General features: G+C 38.9%; 1 protein-coding gene and 1 pseudogene across 2 annotated transcripts in view; both read right to left on the reverse strand.

Moving 5' to 3' along the window:
* The window catches only part of LOC107714522 (trehalase-like), a 15,728-nt pseudogene extending 4,753 nt beyond the window's left edge, over positions 1–10,975 (reverse strand).
* LOC107714530 (probable ATP-dependent RNA helicase ddx6) overlaps positions 7,936–11,156 on the reverse strand; it is a 16,732-nt gene continuing 13,511 nt past the window's right edge. For both annotated transcript variants that reach the window (XM_016520383.1, XM_016520382.1), the window contains exon 14: positions 7,936–9,848. The gene's annotated coding sequence lies outside the window, so the exon portion shown is untranslated. The remainder of the gene's footprint in view (positions 9,849–11,156) is intronic.

Here is an 11,156-nt window from a genome sequence, read left to right on the forward strand (position 1 = left end):
ATTATATATATATATATATATATTATGGCTGTCAGTTTAGCGTTAACTTAATTAGTTATGAAAAACTAACGCAATTAAAATATTTTAACGCAGTTATCGCACTGGCCCAGCCCCCAGACCTGTACGTCATCTTGCATTTCATACAGTTGACTGTTGACAAATATGATGCAGGGCAACAACTCCATAAATGCAGTTATGCCCAAAAATTCAAGATATCGGGGCAAAAAAAATGCCCCTGTATGAGTTTTTGTCTCATATTTATATCATAGGATAAGCGATATCACACGAGTGCCGTTTTTGTCACATTAAAATGATAATGATATCGCATGCCATTGCGATATGCATATTGCGATATTTACATTTGCGATATATCGTGCAGCCCTATTCAATAATATCCTCTGCTTCTCAATCGGGCTCAAACTGATAAGCGATATTAACGACACTGTTGTTTACAATACAAACGGAGCACATGCCGCTGAGGTGAGGGGCGGGAATTTTAGACCCGCACTAGAGGCGGTTTAGCCAATCACAACACACTGGACCAGCTAACCAATCTGAGCACATCAGTATTTCTGAGGGAGGCTCTTCATAAAATCAGGAAATGACCAGCGCATTTATCAGAGAAGGGACAGACTGGTGTGGAATAAAGGTAAATTATGTGAAAAATAATGCATTTTTTTAAAAACGAAGCATTAACACGTTAGACTGCACACCATAAACACAATCAAGCCTAGAAAAAAAAAACAGTCAACCACCCCTTTAAGACATCTGGTCACTTTAGGCCTAGGTGATGTCATTTTCACCTAAATGTTATCAAATTATCATAGAATACGGACAAATATACTGATGAATTGTGCATAATAAGAATGAGAACATGAGGCCAATATAAGATAATTTTTTTTATATGAAGTGTGTATATTATATATATATATATATATATTATGGCATGTGATTTTATACAACAGTTCAGTAAATAAGTTAATATTGTGCTATATTTTAAAAACAATATTGTGTTTTTATTCAAATTTGACAATGAAAATATTACCTAAAAAGCCACAGCAGAACTGTTGTGCATCTGCAAGCAACACAGCAGTTTAGTTATTGAATGAATCCGCGTTTTGAACGAATCGTGGGAACCAATGATTACCGAATTCCTGAATGAATCAACCGTTTTAACGATTCGACTCAGATACGTCATCTTGCATTTCATACAGTTGACTGTTGACAAATATGATGCAGGGCAACAACTCCATAAATGCAGTTATGCCCAAAAATTCAAGATATCGGGGCAAAAAAAATGCCCCTGTATGAGTTTTTGTCTCATATTTATATCATAGGATAAGCGATATCACACGAGTGCCGTTTTTGTCACAAAGAACACACGTGCAAATGTGATTTTATACAACAGTTCAGTAAATAAGTTAAAGACAGATGACCATCATCCATCCTTTAAGCAGCAGCCTAATGAAGTTATTAAATTAAATGCCATAAACTGTTTGATGGTCCAACTATTTGGCTATCATTTAATGTATCCATCTAATCAAAGTATAATTTCCTCTGTGTGAAATCTTCTGCCTTAACTTAAATGCCAAGTGCTTTAATGAGGTGATATTATTGTTGACTTGAAAAATATTATAGTATTACCGTATTATAAAGGATGTGTTTAAACCTTGTGTCAAAATTTGTTTGAAATCTGGAACTAGCAAACTAGCACAATGATAGGGAGAAGACATGAAATAGGGAAATTAGTTGGAATCACAAATTTAAAAAAAAAATAATATGAATATGAATATTCATTAAAAATCAGGAGTGTGTACAGTACCATACATATAAGTGTGTTTTTACTCTTTTACCCAGAATCCTGTGGAAGGAGACGCTCACTGCGGCACATAATAGCATTGAGGTCAGCAGGCAGGATGGAGCTTGTCTGTGTCGCTCAGGGTGCCGTTGTTTCTGCCTGTGCCGTCTATATACCAGCGAGAAGAGAAATCCCAACCTGACTCTGCACCAGATGTCAGTTCTATCCAAAGTTTCTTCTGAGCCTCTGCAATACACAAACATATTCATATTCATGCACATAAACACAAAGAAAAAACCTTTTAATATGACTCCTTTAATGATCTTGTTGTGGTACATGTAAGCATCAGAATATTAAAGGAACAGTTCACCCAAAATAAACATTTGCTGAAAACTTATTCACCTTCAGCCATTCTAAGATGTAGATTAATTTGTTTCTTCATAGGAACAGATTTGGAGAATTTTAGCATTACATCACTTGCTCACCAATGGATCCTCTGCAGTGAATGGGTGCCGTCAGAATGAGAGTCCAAACAGCTAATAACAATAAATGTCTTGCGAAGCAATCCTTCATCTGTTATCCTCTCACATCAAAACATCCTCCAACATATTTGTTTAGAACTGTTTTGGACTGTTTTCTCTTGTGAACGGTGAATGATCTGTGTATATTTCTCTAGAAGACTCCAGAGTATTTTAGCCAGCAGCAATGATTCAACAAATCAAAAATATTTTAATGATGGATTTGTTTCTTACAAACACAGCTTTTCTCTTCACAAGAAATGGACTGGAGTGGACTGTGGATTATTAGGGCCTTTCGCACCGCTTTAGTTCCAGAACTAAATGTACAGTACTAAAGTACTGGGACGATTTTGCACGACTTTGGCCAATCAATGTCTACTTACGCCACGATTAGTACCAGTTGTGCTGGTTAGACCCTGCTCCGGAGTAGGAGCTAATTTGGTTCTCGAAAAAGGCAGTCCGGTACTAAAATCACACCCAGTTCCGGCGGTGCGAAAACGCCAAAAAGTGGGTAGTTCCACAATTAGTTCTGGTACTATGAAAAGGTTCCCGCGGTGCGAAAAGCCCTATTGTGACGTTTTTATCAGCTGCTTGGACTCTTATTCTGACGGCACCCATTCACTGCAGAGGATCCATTGGTGAGCAAATGATATCATGCTAAATTTCTCCAAATCTGGTCTGATGAAGAAACAAACTCATCTACATCTTGAATGATCTGAGGGTGAATACATTTGCACCAAATTTTCATTTTTGGGTGAACTATTCCTTTAATAGGTAAAAGGAATCAAAATATTTGCATTTTGGCTTTGATAGAGCACCTAGATTCCTACCTGCTGACAGGCCCTCAGCCAGTTCTACATCATCACTGTAAGACCCGGGTCTGCAAATACACAGATTTAAAGACTGCAATGCATCCAGATGTGTCACTTCATTACAGTATTGAGAATCACCGTAATAAGAATGAAATGTAACATTTCTTAATGCAAAAGTACATTTCATTTTGCTTTTGGGGGTGACCCTGACATGTTCTTAAACATGTTGTCTCACCTGGGCCTGTCCACCGGTACATTATATCGATTCAGGATGTGAGTCAGTGCACTCATCGCCACAGCAAGAGAGCGATTCTGCATCCAAAAGCTGTACTCTGTTTCCAGTGCTGGCAAAACCTGCCTAAACACACACAGAGCACATGCGGTGCAGAGGTGTTGTTCAGAGCGGTTCAGCGCAACACCTCGATATTCAACAAAGCTGCAGGAGGGCAGTTTAATCGGAAAGGTTACCCGAGGAAGTCTTTGTCTCCGGTGACCTCATAGAAGCTTTCCACCATTAGGGGAAGGAAGGGAGGCTGACTACGCCGCTCGTAATAAACACGACCACCGTTTGGGACAAAGCCATATCTAAACAGAAGTGAAGGGAAACAGTAAGCGAGTGTTTCACTGCTTAAGTCATTTTGTATTATTAAGAGTCGAGAAAGAAAGCTTGTGCATTTCTTAAATAAATATTATGAGCTGACGCAATCATTCTTAGTTCAACCCCACAAAAATAAATGAAATTTTAGAACACAGATTATACAGATTACGTGATGGTGAATAATGAATTTCATTTAATCATTTATGAGTCAAATATCTGTTATTTAGTGGTAATGTTTTGAAATCTTGAAACTGAACATGTGAGGTGTTTTCTATTTGTATGTGTGAAAATCAAGACAAATAAGTGCACCTTTCCACCAGGTACACAAAGTTCAGAATCATTCCTCGAGCTGTGTCTGTCATCTCAGACAAAAGGAGACCGTTTATTACCCAATATGAGTCCCTGAAGAACAAAAACACCTTGATTATTACAGTTCCTGAAGAAAACATGAGTGGTCTTTGCCAATGCAGAACTAATCATTATGATGCTGTGGTGTTGTGGGAAGTTGTCAGGGTGCTGCTATGTGTTTATTAAAAATACAAATACAATCATTTGACAATTTTTTATTTCTGTTCTCTGATAAACATTGTTCAGGGCTGCCATTCCTAAAAGCTTTAATGCTTTATGATACTTTTGGGAAACGCAGCCCTGTTTGAATGCACTGTCAGCAGTGAGTGAACGCTCTCTGTGATTGATTGGTTCTGTCTTGCAACATTTGCGTGTGTTCAGATGAGCAGGAAAATAGTTATATCCTACACAATTATTCGCTAACAAAGGTTATTCGTCCAATTCAATGCATATTGTACGCATTATTATTATTATTATTGTTAAATAAACAAAACCACTGGTAAATAAAGCGCACCTTAGTATCGATATTTTTTGTTTGAGTATCGATACTTTCGATACTCGCGTCAGTATTGATATATCGATACTTCGGATCGATACGCCCATCCCTAATTGTGAAAGGGAATGCGGGGAAAAGGAAGGAAGAGGAGTGTGGGGTTGCTCTCCTTCCCAGTTCTAACACTCTGCTCAATAAACGTTTCTAGCGGTCACTATATTGTCAAGTCCATCGTCTTTATTCAGATCAAGAGAGACTAACCAGTAATAGAGTTCCCTAAAGCGGCCACGATGACTGGGTGTGGGGTGTAAATCTGTGAGTACAGCTCTGGGTGGTCTCTGACATCACCACGGATCTACACAGCCATAGTAAGAAAATAAATATTAGTTAGCCGTACACACTCCCATACATTAGTGAAAACCAACCTTTACCTATCGACCAAGGGACTTCCATAAACCGTGCAGCTCTTCAGCCCAGCTGCGATATTTTGAGTCAGACACCCTGGACAACAATTTTGGTCTATGGACTAGGGAACAAAATGGATGCGGTTTCATTAGCATTCACCCAAAAGTGAAAATTCTGTCATCATTTACGCACCCTCGGGTCATACAGTTCCTGTCTCTACGACTTTCTTGGAACCCCTGTGCTGTCAACACTCTCCAAGTAAAGTAATTTTCATTTTTGGGGCGAACCATCCTCATACTATCCTGCCATTTCAAGACATTTCCACTCCAAATGTTCTTACTCTGAATGCCAGTCTGGAGGAGACCACTGCTCAAACTCCTTACCCGGCTCTTCAAAGTATGTTTGCAAGAACTTCTGTAGCTCTGAGGATGGGACGGTCTTATTTGGGAACCCTGAGCTCAGATTGGCAAAAGCCTTCACAATGACCTCTACAGGAAAGCAAGAACAGAACAGAGAGAACAGGAAATCACAGGCCTAGAGCTTTTCAGATGGGCATCAGAACAAATCAAGCACTGCTTGACTCGCCAGCAGCTGTAGTCAACATCATATCTACAAAGTACTTACCATCATCAAACAGTTAAGCCATCTGGACCCGTCGTAGGACTTCTCCAGTGCAGCAGATTTGACTGGTGGCAACAAACACATGTCAGGCATCTGATGCACAGAACAACAGGGCAGTTTGTTGGTCTGCCCACTTCTTGTCTGGCTTTCACAGGTTAAGCTCGTAAAACCGAGATCAATAACTTTCTCTCTACTGCTCTTCTTTGATGAAGGTTCAAAGCTCACGATCTCAGCATTCAACACTCCACCTGCTTTGTCACCGACTCAAAGTTCACCCATAATGAGAAAAACGTCTGGTGGCTGGTGAAGTCTTTTATAATACAGCGAGGACCATCTTCAAAGCTCATCTTTCATAAGGAAATTCACAAATCATTTCACATAATCCAAGTGACAAACACAGATTTGCACGTGTTTATATCCAAGTAATAATTACTAAAATATTCATCTCAGTGTTAAAGGTAGCCATCTCATTGGATAATGCAGATAAGCTGCTCCGATTTCAGTAACGAAGCCTTGATTGAGAAGGTAGTTATGGGAACTAACCTGTCTAACAAGGTGCCAGGAGTGTGTCCCCAGATGAGAACAGGAGAATGAAAAGTAAATAAAATAGTGACTAATAAATAGACAGTGCACTATTACTGTAAGTGGTCTTACAAATGGAATTCATCACGTTACATTCCTATATCAACACAAAGTGGGTTCTCCGTCATGAGAAACTCAGTAAAAAGACACCTTAAACACATGTGGAACTTCAGTGAGCTTTATTTTCAAACAAAAACCATCACAGATGTTAACCATTGCATTTTTACACATCTCAAATCTTTAAAATTGTAGCATCACTGAGAAAAAAATGCCAATTGAAATGGTCCAGATTGAAAACGAAACAAACAAAAAGAAAAGAAAAAAGAAAACCACTTTTGATCTCTTAAATTTGGTTGGTCATTTTAATCTGAAGTACCTAGAAGTTAAGAAAAGAAAAAAAATACATAAATCGCAAATTTAAGGGCAAAGTTTAGAGATCCAATTTTCCTTACCCTGAACTTCCAAATTGATCAGAATTTTTGAAACCAATTCTCTCCATTTCCCTCCCACCCACTAACCCAGACTGATGTATTCATGTACTCCCAACACTGAACAGAATAAGGTAAAGTGTTAGTCAGGAAGAGATACATCAGGGCAGCAAAAAAACCTTCCCACCCACCCAAATACAAACTTAAAAAAATAAATAAAATAAATAAATTTGAAGAACGAGTGGATTTTAAAGATGACAATTTTGTATGCTTTAGAAAACTACACTTAAACAGGTGAGATGTTCTCCACCCCATTCTTCCAAATAAAAGCAAGCAGAACCTAAAATGAAATCAAAACCCCAACCAACTTGGCAAAGACCACAGCACATCCAATCACATGCTGCTTTACAGCATCTCAGGAACGAACCGTGATTTTCACAGCAAGTGGTTACTGAAAAACACTGGGCTGCTGCCAAAGAGCCCAGTAACTTATATACTCCTCTCTATGGGCAGATGTTTACAATCCCCCAAAAGAAATCAAAGCAGATTACACTGGTGATGTACACACCGAGGGGTATGTGCTATAGAGAAGAGAATACAAGCTTGGATTCAAGCAATGTCACTGGGAAAATTTGCACGTTGTAGAATATGGGATAAATAAACTTTGCTTAGAATTTGGTAACTAACCATACAGTTAGAACAAACTTTAATTGTATCAGGGAAAACTAACAGCAACATGCCGCAGTAGACAAAGCCAATCCATTAAAAAAAAAACTAAAAAAAAACAAACAACAAAAAACTCACCTGTATTTGACTTTTTTTATGGGGACATTGGTGATGTTAAACTCCAACATAAAATTAAGCTAATTCTGTACCAATAAATCACAATAAAGGCAAAACTGTATCCCTCCCAACCTCCCTCCAACCCACCCCATAAAGTTGCAACCCTCAAAACATCACGGGTCAAAACGCTTAACTTATTCAAAAAGCAGCAGAAGGGCTAAAGTGTCTCAAGCAAGCCCCTGTCAATCCTTAGAAACGGGGGAAAAAAAAAAATTTCACTCAAAAAGGCTATTAGTGTTTGGGGGAGGGGGCGATAAATATTCCGCTGCAAAAGAAAAAGTAATTTGGTTATCAGCACCCAAGAAATACCTAGATACCCCAAATACCCAGCCCATAATAAATACCCTTGTCCCTACCACAATACTTCCTCAAAAAAAAAAAAAAAAAAATGAAAAAAAAAAATACATCTCCCCTTTTATTATTGCCCAACCCTTGAACTAAAGTTCAAACTTAAGTGCAGCCCACACTGCAAAGGTTTAGATTCTTCTGTTAAGTCTGTGCAGCATCTCAAGAACATGGTCTTGTTACAAAAAACAACAAAAAAAAAAGCCTCCTGACTCACGATGCACTGCATGTCTCTGCCGCTACATTGTCAGTCCATCGTTTAGAAGTCTTGGCATCCAGTTGCTTTTTTTTGTCCATTTTTCCTTTTTCCAATGTGAACATCCAAGCCATTCAATCCTCCCACCCCAGTCTGTTTAAAGTCAAGTCCTAGTGCCAGTGGCAGAGAAACACATCCCCATGTAACAGCTACACATCTCGCTTATAAATTCAACATTTTTGCACGTTGCCAATTTGAGCTGCACTGCAGCGAGTAGCTCTATTACATGATGAAAATATTAAATTACCTCTATGTTTAGAGTCACCCAGGCTAGGGGACCCTGCTGAGTGCCTCATAAGTCAGTGTTACAAGCAAAATGCTGGAAAGCAAATAAGCCTCATTTTTTCACAACCCTTAAACGAGGCCTTTTATTTGAGCAACCCATTTCAGGAACTTTTGTCAACACTGGGGAACGGATCAGAGTTAATAATTTAGAGTGAACAAGTGCACCACCTGCTGAAACGCTTAGAAGCTAACACTCAAAACTGCTGAACAAAGTATTCTTGGATTTAAAAAAAAAAAAAAGCCAATTTTTTTTGTTATAACAAAACAAGGGTGGTGCACTACCTGGAGAGGCTTATACTCTGCTAAACTTATTTCCCACTGGGGAAAAAAGGGCATAACCAAAATAGTGCCGCCCAGTGCTGACAGAATCCTGATTTTAAAAGATCTTTCCAACATTCTTCTCAAATGGTCATCAAGCCTTTTTAGCTTGTTTTAAAACAATCCATTAAAAAATAATAATAATAATAAATGAAGTATTTACAAAATGTTTACAATGTGCCAGATCTGTATAAATGGCACATTTAGGACAGAATGCCTATCGCACTGAAATCAGGAGGAAAGGGGAGGGAAACAAAAAAGCAAGAAGTCCACATTCGTCTCAAAGTGGGAGTCCTCATGGCCAAGGAGAAAGGCTGGTCTGAGTCTGGTCAAGTCTCTTAGTGTTGGCCCACTGAAGACAGAGGGGGAAAGAGTTATGGGTCTCTAGAGGCATGGCATGTTCCATGAGCGGATGAAGGAAAAAAGCCATTGGGAGCCTTGTGGGGCTTTTGAAAGCTTGCCACAGGAACATTAGCCCCTATTATTGTCATTATGCCAACTGATATCATCTCAGTTCTCCAGGGGGCTTCTCTTCACACCATAGTCAAGTACACAAGAGACTGCACAAATCGCACATGCTGCCCCATCCTCTCTCCAGCTGTGAAATCCTGTTCTTCATCGCCCCGAAAATCTAGAGGTGGCAAATGCAAAATTATTCTTCTGATGTCAAACGGGAGGGGGCAGACAAGCAATACCAAATCCAGAGAAAAATCAAGACTATGTCTTCAAATGAAGAGTTATGAGGGGAGAAAAAAAATCATCAGGTTATTACTTTTTGAACAAGTTAGACTGCTTGTTAAGGCACTTGTTTCAAATGACTAGAAACATGAAGATGAGCAGAGGAACAGAGAGAGAGTGGGTTGAGAATGTGCTTGCAGGCGATGAGTAGTCATTTTTTTCTTGGGTGATAAATCCTCATGTCCCCTCTTCCCCTCAAGTGATTTGAAGTCTTCGGGATGAAAATATTGGTGCAGCAGTCCTTTAGTAGGCCATGAGTCCTTCCCGATTATTGGGCCGTCACAACATCACATTCCTTTGTAGTGGCACCAAACAAGAAAGGAAAAAAAAAAAAAGTGTGGGAAAAGGAAGACAGACGGAAGATATATAGTTTAAACGAACCAAAAAATATCCCCTATTCCCTAGACACAGTAGGGAAGGAAAAAAAAAAGGTGGGGATAGGGGACAAAGGATTGGTGATCTGGATCGGGTAGAAAAGAAAAACCATGTTAAAATCAAACATACATGTACATTGTAATCTCTAAAGTGACTGAACATTGGACTCACCTCTCCTGCTCACAGTTTAACCTCCTCTCCACTCTCACTGTGGTACTCGGCCACATATAGACTCTTATCAATACTGCTGGGAATGGGCTTGATTTCGGTACCCAGCTGTTCTTCAATACCTTTCAGGTTGAAGCGGTCATCGTAAGTGATCAAGTTAATGGCGAGACCCAAGTGTCCAAATCGGCCTGTGGGGGGAGAAGGCCAATGTCATTTAACACTGCTACCCTTTCAAAAGCCTGATTGCCAAACAGTGATATTACCAATGCAACATTACTTGATCTCAAGAGCAGGAATCAAACGAAACCCTACTCACCAGATCTGCCAATGCGATGGAGGTACGTCTCCCCAAGTTTGGGGAAATCAAAGTTGATCACCACATTCACAGCTTGTATATCAATTCCTCTTGTGAAGAGATCTAAACAGAGAAAAGAGAAAGCAAGTTCTAGTTTAATTATGGATGTAACAACTCACTCAACTCGAGATACGATTCGGTTCTCACACGATTTTAACAAAATGATTCAAGAAATTCTAAATGAAATTAAACCGGCAGACGAGCTGAATGAATATGCAAACTCACTATGACAGCAAATGCCGCAATATAGCATTTCCTTGGTTACCACTGCACTTATATGATGCAATATTTCTTTAAATATATATTATAAAAAGGCAAGATGAAAAGAAAATACCATCAAAACTTTTCTGAAGACAGTCAGTTCCCCTCAGAGTTACATTCATATAAACCCCCACCTGTTATCACAATTTGTTTAACATCTCAACTGACTTGAATGTCACATATTTGTATTGATTTTCAACTGGCTCAGGGTGTGCCATTACATCCCCAGGTTTAATACCAACTTTGATTTATGGTGTCTATCGTAAATAAGTAAACACAGGGTGTCTACAGATATGAACAAGTTAAATTTAAGACCTAAGACCTTTTTAATACCACCTTATGTGAAATTTAAGACCAAACCTGTGACGGAAATACACATATTACATACATAAGTAATATTTGTGACCCTGGACCACAAAACCAGTCATAAGGGTAAACTTTTTTACATGGAGATTTATCATCTGAAAGGTGAATAAATAAGCTTTCCATTGATGTATGGTTTGTTCGGATAGGACAATATTTGGCAGAGATACAACTATTTGAAAATCTAAATACTGAGAAAATCGCCTTTAAAGTTGTCCAAATGAAGTTCTTAGCAATGCATATTAC

This window comes from Sinocyclocheilus rhinocerous, unplaced genomic scaffold, assembly GCF_001515625.1.
Source record: "Sinocyclocheilus rhinocerous isolate Xijiao unplaced genomic scaffold, SAMN03320098_v1.1 scaffold809, whole genome shotgun sequence".
NCBI lineage: Eukaryota > Metazoa > Chordata > Actinopteri > Cypriniformes > Cyprinidae > Sinocyclocheilus > Sinocyclocheilus rhinocerous.